The sequence below is a fragment of the Mya arenaria genome, chromosome 6, assembly GCF_026914265.1.
Source record: "Mya arenaria isolate MELC-2E11 chromosome 6, ASM2691426v1".
Classification (NCBI taxonomy): Eukaryota; Metazoa; Mollusca; class Bivalvia; order Myida; family Myidae; genus Mya; species Mya arenaria.
Genome location: NC_069127.1, coordinates 26106475 through 26123791, shown reverse-complemented (window position 1 = coordinate 26123791; position 17317 = coordinate 26106475). Strand labels below are relative to the sequence as shown.

The 17317-nt window shown below is 34.3% G+C and overlaps 1 long non-coding RNA gene across 6 annotated transcripts in view; it reads right to left on the bottom strand.

Annotated features, from left to right (window-relative positions):
• Positions 1–17317, bottom strand: part of LOC128238350 (uncharacterized) — a 271015-nt gene that overhangs the window by 74826 nt on the left and 178872 nt on the right. For 4 of the 6 annotated variants that reach the window (XR_008261678.1, XR_008261681.1, XR_008261682.1 and 1 more), the window contains exons 3-5: positions 3491–3611; positions 3077–3171; positions 1844–1919 (exon numbers count right to left, since the gene is read on the bottom strand). This is a non-coding gene — a long non-coding RNA (uncharacterized LOC128238350). Of the gene's footprint in view, positions 1–1843; positions 1920–3076; positions 3172–3472; positions 3612–17317 lie in introns of all 6 variants that reach the window. The other 2 variants (XR_008261679.1, XR_008261680.1) reach the window with 2 other exon arrangements.

The following is a 17317-nucleotide window of genomic DNA, read 5'->3' as shown; positions in this document are numbered from 1 at the left end:
CTAGTTTTCTAAATATTTCTTTATCACTTTGCAAGGTTTGCGTTCCTGATGTCGTTTAACATGATATGTTGCTGTGTGATAAGGAGAAAATTTACGATGCCTTGTTTCTGATCGATTTCCAATGCTCTAGGCTGCCCATTTCGTACGCATTAACGTGAAATCAAGGCATATCCGGTTACATGCATATTTAACAACCTGATCGAGCTGGTACAAATAGGAAACTAAGTGGGTTTACATTAGTTGGTTTAAATTATTTCATTTGAAGATTTCAAATTGTTTTCAAAAACCTAGATCTTTTAGCGTTGCTACACATTGGCCCAGCCATGTATTATTACCGGCTGCACTAAATTGATCAAACATAACAGAACACAATATTATGTTTTTTATAACTTTAACCAGATATAGTATATGTTAAATAAAACAGTACATGCATGAAACAAAATGTTAATAGTTGTGGTTTATATATTATTTACCAAACATGCCATGTTATGTCATAAACACTTATTTCAACATTAATGTATGTGAGAATGTGATATAAAGTTATTTTATGCATTCATGTATCTTATCTCAAAATTCACGAGCATACAAAAAGGCGTGTTGATGAAAAACAAGCTATGCCATTATTGTATAATTAACTTTTTAAGCATATGGGGTCATGTGGTACTTTGGTAATTGTTCTTTGTATTTGAACTGAAAATCAGCTTGTCACATGAATGTACATCAGAAAATGACTCATTGTTTAATACATTTTGTTCTCCTTAAGTGACATTCTGGCTAGCCAACTAAAGTCAAACAATGGCCAGGAAGTTCATTCATAAGTGATGTTAACGTGACTGTTTATCATATGTTGCAGCCCGGACGAAATCAAATGTATATGAAGATATCTTGAAATTGGTTAACTGCTTACAATTGTATTAACTTCCTTATCAATTCGTTGAAAACAATATGAAACCGAAACTATATTGTAAATGAATAAAACACGGGTTGAAACCTAATGACAACATAGGAAAAACAAACAGAAAAGAATAAAGCACAATTTGGACGGTAAAAAATGGGTATGCATTATAAAAATTACATACATATGCAAAAATTACATTCCAATTAAAAATGAGTCATGTCATTGGGTATATAATAAATCCTAAAAATATTTAGTCATGACCAAAGAATGTTCAAATGACTAGTTATAAAAACCTAATAGACACATTTCCTTTCCTCTAGTACTAGTAGTTTAATAGAAAAAAAACTAAACTCTTCCAAAGTTTTTCTTTCCAATTAAAATAAAATCAATTCGAAAAATGATAACTTCTTACAAAATAGTTTATCCTAAATTGTAAAGAAAAGAACATCAAAATCGATTTTCATGGGAGAGCATTGTTTCATTGTTTCAACAGAACAGAACATTTAATTAGATACAAGAGTTTTTCATCTTAGATTGGATCTTTGCAGGAAAAAAAATCTGTTACCGATTTAATCCAAACTAATTTGCACGTGTGAACGATCTTTCCGATATAAGTAGTATGATATTATATAAACATTCTATGAATTAATTACTGAATAACCAAAATCGCCATAAACCCGACTCAATTATCTTTCACAAAACAAGAGTGTTTGGGCCTAAATATATTGATTCAGTCAACTTTTGAAAACGTCTTTTTGTTTGAGGCAAGTCTTTTGCAAGGCTAAAGTGGGTATCCTTTCTAATGTGGTCTGGTGTGTTTAGGTGGAATATTTACTTTTGATGTTCACGAGGTGAAATATACTGCGATCTTACAGTGAAACAAACTTCTTTATGTTTATTTCATGACTTAAAGGCTACACGCATGTACTAAATTGTGTGTCTTACCTGTGGAGCCACACTTCAAGGTGGCGATCCCAACCTCCATTACACATGCTGCTCCCCAAGTTCGAAAGGACGCCATCTGACGTGAACATACACTTTCAGGTAAATGTCATGCAAAACCGAACGTTTTCAAAGAGCGTTTCATATATCAAGAATTTAGCACCATATAGTCCAGACTCGCTATGTCGACGTCGGATATCTCGACTTTCCGGTTGTGTCGACTTTTTCGCTATGTCGAACTCCTATTTTAGTCCCTATGGTCGAATTTCACACATTTCCCTTATTCGTTATGTCGAACTATAGATCGAGCTGTAGGTGCGAAAATATTCATGACTTGCGGCATGTCGCTAAATTACCGTGCGTGTCAAAATAGCAAACTGTCATAATTGGTTATTTAATAAGTGTGAATAATTAAAGTTGTTTGTTTATGTTTTTTGATTTAAGGGACAGTTATTGCTCATGAGACATTTATTGAAACGCACGAGGACGCCGGTGATATCATGGGAAAATTCGACAACAATGAAAGTTACGTGACGAAAATATTTCTCTACACTGCATGTAGAAAGCAAATTTTTAAACCAATTAAATTAAATAAATTTGACACAAATAAATCATTTTTTTAATAATACGTTTTCTGTTTTCAAGACGGTAATATCTAACAAGACCGTTCAATAGCAGAAGTCGGACATCGAACACAAATCGAACTCAAATGTGTTGGGATTAGTGATATTTTTTGTAATTAGGATGTGTCGAATGTTCGTTATCACGACTTTTTTGTGTAGGTCCCGAAAAAGTCGACATAACGAGTTTCGACTGTATTTTAATACTGAAGGTTCGTCATTTAGGTATTTTTGTTATAACACTCCTGATTTGCCACACTTTATTTCGTTATTAAAAACTTGTATTTTACAAACCATGAGCGAGTCCCTTGTCATCAGTGTATGTATACTCGGCACAATATGCTACATGCATTACGTTTGACGTCAATAGTCGTCATCGTCAGTAAGTAATTTGTGCACGTGTGAGACACGTACCCCGAACAAAATGTAAGGGCGGGATTGCATATATCAGGAGCATTTCAACAACAATATAATATGAGTGAAAGCGAAATTGTGACTCTAATTACATGAATCTCCTTCTGTATAATATTAAAATAAGTATGCGTCAACCTTCATTTGATTTTCGGAAGAGCGTTTGGTTTGGGTATTCTACAGAAACAATAGGTTAATAAGAAACCTGGGTTGTTGTGTCTTCTTGTCCTTCTCCGTGCGGTAGATTGGATGGAACGTCACATTGTCAATACTGCGGGATATCTCAAGGTACACGTCAGGCTGTAATGCGTGGGAACTTATGTGGTTATCTTATTTATTTTAAATTAATAGAACAAAACCAGAGCAAGCGTTCGCCAGCGTGCGTCTGTTCTTCAATTAAAACCAAGGGACATAGCTTAGAAAGTATTTCCACAGAGTGACGAGACTTGCTTTATGCATGTATCGTCATTGTAAACAAAAGTGTATGCATGAATCTCTAACGGTTTCAAATTTAATACGGCCAATACAAACATTTGTACTCTTTACCTCGAAAACATAATTAAAAGCACATTTAACAAACCACACGGAAATGGAAGAATACGTTTTTTCTGTCTTTGACCTTGCCTTCCTTGTTGAGTTTGTATGCACCGACATGGAGCGACACCTAGTCACGGCATTCACGCTTGCGGTCAGACCGTTATGCTGATAAGCCATAGCAGGTCCGGGACCTCGCGCGCAACCTGAAAACACACGTGAAATCGGTCTACTCATTATTAACATTTCATACATTGCAACAAGATTATTTGACGTTTTGATTTCGTCTTCAATGTCAATCATGCAATAAATATGAAAACGTTGGTCCCTTTCGCACATTTACAATAAATGAGTCGATTTTCAAATTAAAATTGTGGTTTCTTTATGATTTATTTTTAGATAATGAAGACATTCGAAAAAATATATCGAAATAAATAGTGAAAATTGCAAATATCTTTCTTAAAATTAAAGCAATCCCTAAAAAAGTCACAATACGTTGTTTTTGGGGTAGTCCTAAATATTTTGACGCAAACACGAATGTGTTGCACTGTAGAAGGCCCTTAAATAGTTTGAGATAAGTATTTTGTCAACTCAACTCAACTCAATATTCTTTTATTATATCACAGTTTACATTTAAGAAAAAGCATGTGAAAACGCAATATATATATGTTAACACAGGTATAAATATGTGGGTTAATGGCGGCTTCACAATAGGTTTAGAGTTTATCATTATACAAAACAAATATAATTAGTAAGGGGAATGTGGTTAGTTTAAATAGTATTATTTTTTTATGACAAAACAAATTCATTTATTTGAATTAGGATACAATATAATCGATATAGTTATGAGATATCAAATGAAAAACTATAAAATACATGATCAGATTCGTTTAAAGTGATTAACTAAGATTTTAACAAAAATTGCTGTTTTTCTTAAGGTATCCGGGTTCTTACAATTTAAAACTTCACTAAAGTGTAAGACATTAGGTCTTGAGTAAAAACGACTACTTATGTATTTTTTTCTGGTAGGATTAAAAAAATGGACATGTAAGTAAATAGTGCAGTTCGTCACCGATATCGTTTAGATTACAAAACGTACACTTTCTATGCATTTTGTCTCCATCTACCGACTTCGATAGGGAATTTATGATTACTAGTGCGGAAATGCAAGAATGTAAAACGTAGAGATTTGGGTAAAATATTAAGGTACTCCTCAAATTTAATATCAGACTTAAACAGAGAATACATTTTACCCTTAGACGAAAGATTAAATTGTTCAAAACAGGTTTGCTGAAATTGGTCTACAAGGTTAGATTTCACAAGTTTACTGACATGTTTTACAGGTACTGTTGTTTGGTTATGCCAAACGTATGAATAACCCGTTGAATCAAGTATTGACTTGATGTAACTGGCCCAGACTGAATTATTACTATGTAAAATGCCTTTATATATCAAAAAACTTATTTTCGAGTCATGGGATGAAACGAGTTTACTCCAGTAACTTATCATTCTGGTAGTATTTTGTCCTTAAAACTTGGCTTTTTTGTTCAGGGCGTGTATGTCGCTCTTTCGTGCCTTCAAGTGTGCAGCCAATAGACAGAGATCGCTTTATGTTAAGTTCAGCTCCGATATGTCCCCGTTTTGTTCGTCCTAGGGAAATAACAAGTTGGCAAATGTCACTGTGTGTTTAGTTCAAACTAATAATGTCCCTAAAATATCCCTTCTATGGCAAGAGCGATAACCAGTAGCAGGAGGTCATTCTTGTTCCGCTTAGCCCTTTTGGGTGCTTATTAGTGCAAGAACCACAAGCAGGTCATAATGAACATTTCACGTCTATGATGTTTCTATAATTTGCCTTATAGTCTCGAAATAGTCCGTCCCTATTATTTGCTTTCTATTGAAAAAACAGTAGGGCGATCACTATCATGTCTATTCGGTCGCTATTTTGCGTCTACGAAGATGAAAACCGGTTGACGAAAGTCTCAGCTTTTGGTTTCTTTAATCGAAGTATTTTCCTATTTTGTGCCAGTTAGTGCAACAACCAGTAGGCGGAGGTCACTTATTTTAGACAGGACTAGTATGTCGTTTTCTTTCGCCTACTATGGCGACAAGCAGTAGGCGCAGTTCACTATATGATTACAGTATGTCTAGTTTGTCCCTACAATGCAGCTGGTAGGATTACAACCAGTTGGTGGAGGTCACCATGTGTTCCGATATGGCTCAGTAGATCCCTATTATGTGCCGACAAGGCAGATAAATAGTAGGATGTCAGTAGGCTGATATCACTCTGTTTTTGGCTCATACTTAGTATATCGGTATCATGAGACTACCAGGGCCAAAACCAATAGCAAATGGATATCATTTGTTTAATAGGACAAAAACCAGTACGTGGAGGTCATAACTTGAATTCATGACTGTTATATCCTTATATGTGTTATATGTGTTAACTTGGACAACAGCCGGAGGTCAATAAAATTAAGTTCATGTACGGTAGGTTCTTATTATGTGCTTACTTTGATGACAACCAGTTGACAGATTGTCAATACATGTTACCGTTTGACTCAATTATGTGCATAATAGTGCGACGAGGAAATTGTCGTGTGTAGAGCAGTAGAGCAACCGTGACCTTTCTAGAAAAAGATTGTAAATCGTCTACGGAATATTTAAACAAATCCGACCTTTGGGTTACATGGGTGCAACCTTTGGGAAACTTGTACTTGTTATTAGATGGTTAAATAGCATGTTGCCCAAAAGGTATGGTGTTTGATAAAACATAATTTGGCATATGGTTCATTACATTTTGTGTAATCCAATATAATAAATTATAATATAATATATTTTTGTAGATGCAATGTTCTGATGAAATGTGGATACACTAATGGTATTAAAGGATGGAGATGATAATCACCTAAAAATTAAATGAATATTAACCTCAGCCTAATAGGTTAGTAAAAGTAGTATTTGCCATGCTAGAATATATATCAAATAAGTAATGGTAATTAGAATTTTGTCATAAGTTATGGTGCTACAAGAAATACATATTTATTTGGATAATTTGGAACGATTCCAAACGTATCACTTTTTTGAGGCGTATTGTAATAATTATTAAGATTACTTGTTTGCTCATATAGGCATACTTTACAAGTCGGTGGCAAGATATCACTGTTTTTGCAGAATTTGGTATCAACTTGCTGAGATCTTCAGACATATATTGCTAGTTTCTAACTGACGCGTTTCTTTTGACCAAAATCGCATAGCAGTTAGATTTCTACACTTTTTCATAATCATTGACTTGTTTCCTCCTCGCCAGTATACTCGATAGTTTTTAATAACTTTATGACAATATATTTCCAATATTTTTATTTTCCACATGTACTATATATCCCCATTATCCTCATATTCTTGTATTTTTCCCAAACATAGTTCTTAAAACTCGAATGATATAGATCGCCTACAACACTTAATGTTTAATGGATGTTTACTATGTCCGTTTTATGAGAATTCTTTGCTGCCAGTCATGGCGTATATCCATTTATGTTCAGTTCAGTTCAGATTTGTACTAGCATGTCTCGGGTTTGTTTCTACTAGGGCAATAATCCGTAAGCCGATGTCAATATACACATTAAACACCGTTAATCCTAAGTCGGGATAAGGATTAACGGTATGTCGAACAAACAATTTATAGACAAAACAGCATGCGCGATTTATTGGTGACATAAAACATAAAGTCGTGAAAATGTGCAACACCTTAACACCGTTATGAATGTTAGTTGAGTGATAGTTCAGTATATAATTATGTCAAAACAGTGTTTAATTAATAACAAATAACTTGTGATTATACTTGTTTTATTTAAAATTTATGTAAATAAAAATTAAAGCACATGCATGCATTCATAATGTAAATCAAGTCCCTGTAAAAATATAAGAAAGACATATAAATCCTGAAATGAACATAAAGCGATCTTTGCTTTCTTGTTACCGTCCTAGAATGCACTTAAACGCGACACTGAAGTCCTGAACAGGAAATAGTGGCCTTCGCCTACTGGTTGTCGCACAAGTAGGCATTATTGTTTAATGAACATTCTAACGAAAGAGGAATATTTTGCATACATAAAAAATAAATATTTACCGCTCCCCAACTTTGAACATCACATAAATAGCCTAAGGTCATATCTCGTATGTTCCTAGTATGTGCCTATTGGGCAATGACACTTTGTGTGCAGCTGAGTACCAGTTTGTCCCCATATTTTGACTACTTTGCCGCGTTGTCATGGCAAAGTACATTAAATGTACTGTTCGGGACATTATTTTCCCTATTAGGTATATATTATGGCATCAACCAGAAACCGGAGTGACTTAATGCACAACTTAGGACTTGATTTGACCTGTTAGGTGCCAACTTGGACCACAAACTGTAGGATGAGGTCGCATTCTTGTCACATAACATTATAAATAATATCGACTGTACGCTTTAGGCTGTCATGTATTGTTATACACGGGTATTTTTATCACTATATAATAAACATTCTAACAAAAAAATGAATAAATTGCATGTTTGAAATTGAAGTAGTTGCCCTTTCCCCGCGTTGAACCTGACACTTGCGACATTTATTCCTCATAACATATGAAGAGCAACAGTGACCTTTCAAGAAAATGACTTTATATAGTGTCCGAAATGTTTAACACAATCCGACCTTTGGGTAACATCGCTGCGACCTTTGGGAGACATGTAATTATTTTACCAGATTACAAAATTTTCTTTTGCCCGAAATTTACTGTGTTTGAAAAGAATACAGTTCTGCATACGGGTTTTTATATTTACTGTTATCGCATTTGTTATTATTAAAGGACATAGAAGTAAATTGCCTTTTTAATTGCCTACCCATGACATGAATATTTTACCTCTGCCTAAAAGTAAAGTATTGTTTAGGATCAGAAAATGCATTGTCAGTAACAGTAGAATGTACCATGCTATAATATTCCAATGAAGTTATGTTCATTAAACCTCTACCATCCGTTATAATGCTATTATATTTACATAATTAAGTGTATAACTAGAAGCGAATTCAAATATCTCACTCGTCATTGAAGCGCAGTATTGATTACTAAATTTTATCGCTGAAATAAGCAAAACATACTAGTCGGTTGCATAATATCACGTTCATCGCAGAATCCCATCTCCGAGGGGATCTATCACAGGATAGAAAAATCAGGACAATACGAACATAGTATAACCTTATAACAACATTTAGAGTTTGAGGTTACCGGGCTTCTGCATTTAATGTAAATTAATACCGCGAGATTACAGCTGTAACACAATAACCCTGACAATATTGCTACTTTTTGTCCAAGGATTAAAAAGTTATTTGATAATGATGAGCGGATTTCATGAGACAATGTGTTTCTTTATGGTATAATAAGTTTATAAACATAGATTTTGTGACGTCACGACATCTTAGTGATATGCGATTTCTGTTCATTAATGCAGTTTGAACGATCGGAGGCGCAAATACATACATACATACAGCATAAATGAACAACAATTTAAATCATTCTTTAAACAACATTAAAACCGAAATAACGTTAATATATTTTGTTTCAAGAAACAATCTTAAATATAAATGTGATTAAAGGCATATCATGCCTGGTTAAAAGGGTATCTTCTGGAGTGACAACAAGAAGGAAGAGGCCACTGTGTGAGGCTTAGGTCCGATTTGACCCTTATATGTGCTTATTTTGACGACAACCAGTCGGCAAATGTCACCTGATGCTCCTTACATGACTTATTTATCGCTTAAGTATGTATATCAGAGCGACCAAATGTAGGATGAGGTCAATATAGTTTCAGTTCATGCCTGGTATGTTCATATTGTGTGCTTACTAAGGCGATGACACGTAATGTACAATTGCGTATAGTGTAGCCCCCTTATGCCTACTAGCCCGCCATGGCATGCCGATAGACACTATATGTTTAATTCAGAACAAGCATGTCTATATCATGATTTTTAATACCATAATGCGGATGTCACTTGAAGTTCAGGACTAGTGTGTCCCTATTCTGGGTACTTGTACCACAAACAGTTGGATGAGGTCACTCTGTTGTCACTTTAGATAAAATCGAGTTACCGAGTAAGGCTATTATGTATTAGTATACAATGTGAATTCTATAACTGAATAATGAACATTCTAACAAGAAAGGCATATTTTACATGTACAAAATCGCCCTTCCCTTCTACTCCCACCCCAACAAGCACTTTGAGCATGATATACGCGACATTTTTGGTCAGTAATATGTGAAGAACAACAATAATCTTTCTAGAAAATGCTTTAAAAAAAGTGTCCGAAATGGTTTGGCAATCCGACCTTTGGGTTACATCGTTGCAACATTTTGAAGACAAAAAAGTATGTTACCAGACGATTTAATCGATTGTAATCCAAACGGTATTAGATTTAATAATAATTTGTTTTTCCAAATGTTTGATTTTGAATTTCATGTTATCCAATTTATCATTTTTGTAGATCCAATGTTCTGATGAGTGTAAACACAATTTTTATATAAAAGGACATAGATGCATATTTATTTTTTTGCTGCATAGAAATGACATAAACATTTTACCTAGGCCTCAAGGACAAGTATTATTTAGGGTTTAGAAAAGTTATGGTCAGTAAGAGTAGCATGTGTCATGCTAGAATATGGCATACATGAACTATTTTCAGTAAAATGTTATTATCAGTAATGGTGCCACAACACATACTTATGCTTATAATTTTAAACGTTTCTAAATGTCTCTCTCGTCTTTTAAGCGCGCTGTAGAGGCAAAACATACTAGTCAGTTGCATAATATCACGGTCATCGCCGAATCTCATATTTGGCGGGTTCGTCTGAGAGTTCAATAGTGATTTGATAATAACGATGATCGTAGAATAGCGGATTTGAAGAACTGTTGCTTTTGAATGGTCTAATTAATACAGATAGGTTTTATTACGCAACAATTTCTTAGTGATAATGTATGTACCTTTTTTCTGTCGGTTTATGCAGTTTGAAAAATCGGGCGCGCGCCTACATACGAACCTACATACCGTATGAACGCACAGCAATAGTTCTTTTTCCTAAAAGTGACACTCTCATTCAAATTCAATCCATACACATGTATAACAAAGATGAATATTGAGAGAATAATATTTAACAACTCACTAATTAATGCATTTACGGAAAATATTAATGACTGATAACAGGATTGTAACCGTATATCCAAAGGCTTGAAACGCATACATATTGAATGACTGGTACCTCAGCGTTTGTGTTATGTTAAATAATGATATTGAAAAAGATCACTGAGTGGGTAAAAGTTTGTAAGTGCTTCCACCCGAACTGTATCTTAACCAAGTATAAAGGATCACCATAAAGCCCTTAGCGCATAAACACAGATGTGTTCGTCAAATGTCTAGGACACACTTGCAGGTTAAATATCAAAACTAACACTGTTGATAGAACTTATTTAGACTGAAGCTAGTCCGGGATGAACAATGCATTCTATGAGTTTCAACAAAACGTGAGTACATCCATCCATCCTGACCGACCATTGTCCTGGCTGTATTTTGATATTTCATAATAGGATTTTCAAAACGGCTTTGCCATGAAGGTTCATCATTATGAGGGGACGTGGTGCACACATCAGCCAGGTCCTAAGGTAACACTCAGAGGTCAACAGTTAAATAGTACTGTTGATACATTCATTAACTAAGTACATAATAAATTAAGAGGTTCGATTTGTTTGCTTTTCAAAGTTGTTCGTAATCAAATGATATATTATTATAAACATAAAGGTTTTCGTCTAGGACTGGAAATTTCCTCTGATGTGCCTATTAGGGCGACAACCAGTGGGCGGAAGCAGTAAATGTTCAGCTCGGACTGGAATTTCCCTCTCATGTGCCTATTAGGACAATAACCAGTAGGCGGAGATAGCTATAAATTCAGCTAAGGACTAGCAATTCTAGCTTATACGTTTACTAGGGCGACAAATTATGCAACATCCTTATCTGTTCACTTCGTGCATATTATGTCCCTAATATGTATTTATAAGGGCATCAAGCAGAAACCGGGGTCACTTTGTGCACAATTCAGGACTTGTTTTGACCTGTTATAAGCCTACTTGGACCACAAACTGTAGTGTGAGGTCATTTTCTTGTAACTTCGTATAACATTACAAAAATGCAAATTGCATGTTTGAACCTGACACATGCGACATTGGTTACCCGTAGCATATGTCGAGCAAGAAAATGATTTAATATAGTGTCCGAAACGTTTAACACAATCCGACCTTTGGGTAACATCGCAACAACCTTTGGGAGACATGAAATTATTTTACCAGATGACAAAATTTTCTGTGTTTGAAAAGAATACAGTTCTGCATACGGGTTTTTATATTTACTGTTATCGCATTTGTTATTATTAAAGGACATAGAAGTAAATTGCCTTTTTAATTGCCTACGCATGACATGAATATTTTACCTCTGCCTAAAAGTAAAGTTTTGTTTAGGATCAGAAAATTTTACCGAAAAGTCACGGTGTTAAAAAAAGAATATAGTTTTGCATACAGGTTTTTACATTTAATGTTATCGCATTTGTTTTTGTTTTTTTTGCTTTTTATTTACTTTTGGTTGTTTTTGTTTTTGTGGGTTCATTATTCCTCTGAGGTGTAAACACATTTTAACATAAAAGGACATAGAAGTAAATTGCCTTTTTAATTGCCTACGCATGACATTTATATTTTATCTCTGCCTAACAGTAAAGTTTAGGGATCGAAAAATATATTGTCAGTAAGAGTAGTATGTGTCATGTTAGAATATGGCATAGATGAATTATTTTCAGTAAAATGTTATCATCAGTAATGGTGCTATAACATATATATATGTTTATAATTTTAAACGTTTCTAAATGTCTCTTTTATCTTTTAAGCACGCTGTAGATATTAGATTACTGTTTTCGTTTAATAGGCAAAATATACCAGTCAGTTGCATACTATCACGGTCATCGCAGTATCTCATATTTGGCGGGATTTGTCCATGGGTTCAATAGTGATTTGATAATTATGATGATCGTAGAAAAGCGGATTTTAAGAAAAACTGTTGTTTCGGAATGGTCTATTCTGTTCTGTTAATAAAGCTTGATTTTATTAAGCCACGATTTCGTAGTGATAATGTATGTACCTTTTTTCTGTCTGTTTATGAGGATTGAACGATCGGAATCCCGCCTAAGTACGAGCCTACAAGCGGTATGAACGCACAGCAATGATTTGTACGTCAAATGTCAAGGACACAATACAAGTTAAATATCAAAATGAATACTGTTGATATAACTTATTTTGACTGAACTTAGTCCGGGTTGAAACTTTACCATGTATACAAGGATTTTCAACAAAACGTAAGTACATCAATCGATCCTGAGAAAACATTGTCCTGGCTGTATTGATCATACATAGTAGGATTTTCAAAACGGTTTCACAATTATAAGGCGACGTAGCACACACATCAGCCAGGCCTGAAGGTAACACTGAGAGGTCAACATTTGAAACAGTACTATTGAAACATTAATTAATTAAGTACACAATAATTTGAGATGTTCGATTTTTTTTTTAATTTTCCAAGTTGAACGTTACCAAATAATATATCATACTAAATATAAATAGTTTTCGTCTTACTGTTGAACTCCATGTATGTCTGTGTTGCAATAACATGGAAAATATTCTGACTTTGTCTGAAGCTTATTTAGCGGGCTTGACATGTCGCCACTTGGCGTGTATTATTGCCGTTGTTGAGTTTATAAAGGTCTCCCCGCACCCCATAGAGGCTGCGTTATTGCTTGACTCCGTCACAGCCCCAAGTGTGACTGAAACATATTTCTGAGGCCAAGGGGGTGGGTTAATCCCATTTGTTTGTGGGAAATTTGCCAAATGAGTTTTTTTTCATTGGTCTTGGTTGTTGTAATTTAGAAATTGGATAGCATGCGTGTCTTAAAAATGTAAAAGCTAGAGTACGGTAACTTTGATATTTTTAAAGGATGAGTAAGACTCGCGAACAGTTCATTGGCAAGAGAGTGTTCTGAGATCAGGACGTTTCGTCCAGTGTGCATACATATATAACAATGTGAACTGACCTCTTTGTTGTTGAATTCCAAGTTGCCTCACTACTATCTGAATTCTAAAACTTCTTCATTACCAAAGAATATGTTGACATTTTGTATTAATTTTTTCTAGTTGTTTTTTCAAATGTTTATCTACATATTTATGTTGTTTTTGTTTGTTTTTTTTGTTTGTTTTTGTTTTTCAAACGGCCCGCGTTCGATTGTTTTCTAATTAAGTATTCAAGTACGAGGTAATTATTACCCATACTTGACTATCTAGACATAAACATGTCGCCCCTAGTTCAATGTATGCTCTTTTTCACTGGATATACTTTATTTTCTTGATGCGTTTGTTCATTTGACGTTATGTTTTTGTGGTGACATGTATTTAATTGTTTATGGTTAGACCGATTTGTAAAATCATACTCTGAAATACCTCATCCTTTCATGTAAAAACGAAAACAGAAAACAGAAAAGAAAAATATTTTTTTTGTCACCACAACGTGGATAATAGATCATCAAAATAAAGTGTTTGTTTACCGGGCTCGGTAGTGTTAAAAGCTGATTAATATATCGTTCTTTATGCCATGCATAAGTCCATAAAGTCCTTTTCGTTTTATTTCATAATTTCAAACAGTAAAATATATGTGAACCACTGAATATTTTATAAGTTGTTCGATTTAGAAAAAATGGCATCTAGTACACTATATGAATTTATTATAGACTTAAGGACAATATACCTGCCAATGAATGAAACGGTTGTGTCTTAAATACAGAATCCTTCACGTTCTTACGTCAAGTTATGCGAAATCAAAGATTGAAGTAAATACATAAAAGTTGATGATATGCTTGTCACAAGATTTTCAGGACATTCGTACTTAAGGACCTATGCAAATTTATGTGTCCCAAAAGTACAAATTGTTTTGAATATTCAACCGATAATCTCTGCTCAGTGTAAGTCGTCTGGTTAAGAACTTAAAAAGATTATGAATACAATTCAAACAAATGTAAATATTCCGTAAAATTATGTTAGTGTTATTGTTCTATTCTTCCCTCTATTTTGTTGCAGGAAAAATGGCCTTTGTAAGCTTCATGTAAAGAACGATATGATCTTAAGCGATCCTTCCTGAAGAAGTAATAAAAATCCATGTATATTGTATGTCGCTTAAACGTATTTCATATGAAAGCTCTTTTCCATGTAAATTAAATAAGGATTTCGATTAAACCTTCATGATTATAAAACATACGTTTTTATTTCCGACTCAGTTATTTATTCAACGTATTGATTTAGATGTATCATTGGTGTATAATTGAGGTAAAAGTCATGTTAAGAAACACGAATAAACCTTACATAAACACAACTTTACATTTACTGAAGTGTTTGCAAAGTGTTTGTTATGTGTTAATTAGTCTTTAAAACATGCAGTAAATGCCTTTCAATAATATAACAGTGATACACCTCTTCGTCAGTCAAAATAAAACAAAATCGTATGTCAAATAGTCAATAGGTTTGTCAAGCATTATGTTCTGTGTGTACCGAGGACTTTTCTAAACTTGTGATAAATCTTTTCCCGTTACAGGGATTTCAATAAAAAAAGTCGAATCAATTTCAATTTAGGCCTCATTATCCTGTATTAAATTCCGCTCCTGTGACCTCATTCTTTTCGTGTTTTTTTATACTTCAACGGTTGTCTCGACTTCTATGGTGTAACCATAACCTGGGTTTAAGTGAAAACGTCAACCCCCAGTTATTTGGTGTCCAAAAGTCGCCAGCGGATTTATGTGGTCCCTTGTTATTCGAATACAAAACAAAATAACCAATTTTAAAGGTTTTACTGACTAAGAATTGTTTCAGGAACAATATAATCCCACAAATTAGTAAAAAGAGTTTAAACTAAACTAGGTGTTGTGCAACCAATGAACACATTCTTAATATCTGAACAACTAATATTTGCAGTCGGACTCCTCTGGGAGGGACATCGTGAAACGAATGAGTATGTCTGGAAAACTGAAGTTCGATTTGTAATTGAAATAATTTCTATAAATTGATGGGAAAACTATATAAGAACCATTTTTGAATAAATTAAATTGTTCCTAGATTCATTTTGATACATATTTAAATGAATCTTTGAATCGCAAACGTTCAAAATATCTTATATTTGTTATACATCGTCTACCCCCCATTTACATGTGTTATGCCAATGTTTAAAATACAATTCTACTTAATTTATGTCTGGAGCCGTATAATAATTAAGTATGTAAACCCCTTCTAAGGGGCGTAGGTTAGAAATGGGAAAGAGGGGCACCATATCACCTTTATTAACCACAAAGTGATCGACACAAGGAAGAAGTTGTTCGACCGCATACACGATGGATTCAAGAAAAAAACGGTTAGTGGCAATATCAATTTGATATTCAATCTAGGGAATGTTCGTGTGTCGCTGTGTTTAAATGGGGTATAGATACGCGGAAAGATGATGTACAGACAGTCTTGGCCTCGCGTCAGGACCTACCGCCTGGGGCGAGTGTTGTACCTTCTTTTCTCCCACCTCAGATAAGTAGATCCAATAATTTAACCATGTTAGATATTCTTATCTTGCCCACGGGCGAAGATAAAATGCCCGTATGGAACTCCTTTTTTAATAGTCACAACATTGTAATTACCTCCCTTGTTGAAGACTGTCGTCAGTAGCATCAAGGAAATCTTGTCTTATGGTAATATTTAGAACGCTAATTAATTATTTCTCGCTTCAAATGTCACCATAAAACAGTTTTCAAGCACCATTCATGAAAAAATGCTTCATTCTCCTTAGAAATATTTAAAAAGACCGATTTGACTATTTACATTAACTGGATCATTGCGCGCATATCCATGACAACCACGTGCTATCGCATATTCATACGCAATTATTTTCACTAAGCACAAAAGAGTTCCAGCAAAAAATACATTGTTACTTAATTTTGTTTAACTGAGGTGGGAGAAAAAGCATCTACCATAGCCGCTCGTGTAAGATAGGTTCATCCCGACCCTCGCGCAGGGTGTTTTGCGGAAACTCGGTAAACCTCGTTTCCGCAAAACACTCTACGCTCGGGTCGGAATGAACCTATCTTACACTCTCGGCCATGGGAGATACTTATAATCTTATATTGTGCATTTTCTCGCCTGCTATAACCGCTTTTATACCGTATCAAATATTTAAGAATAATTGTCAAGTGCACCTTTAAATATTTTTTAGAGATTAACTGCACTACATTCATTAAAACAAATCATTTTTCTTAGTGTAATTTTACTGTATGGTTTCTGGTGGTTGTTTCTCAAGTGAAATAATACGTTACTGATTTGTTTTGCAGTCATTATTTTCTTGGAAGAAAAACCTTACATAATTATTTCGATTGGTTTAACAATCAAACAGATACAAGTGAAACTTACATATATTCATAGCATTTCAGTTTTTTTTTTCAAATTGAAAACATAATAAATTAACAATGTATATAGATTTCACTCTTTTTTCAGTTCTGAAATGATTTTGAAAAACGCACGTGCACTAGGTGTTTTAAGGAATGCCATAACGGTAGATATTAGCAACGAGTGGTTTCTATTTGTTATTTAAAATATAGGAACAGTGGGTTTGCAACGACACGTCTGTTTAAGTCTGAGAAGAAAACGTATGCAATCGCAGACAACATTACACCAGAGACATATTTAAAATCCAATCGTCAATTCTTCCTCCAAGTATAGGGCGTCGATGTCTGACCCTCAATCAGACAATCGTTTTGGCATTGGCATAA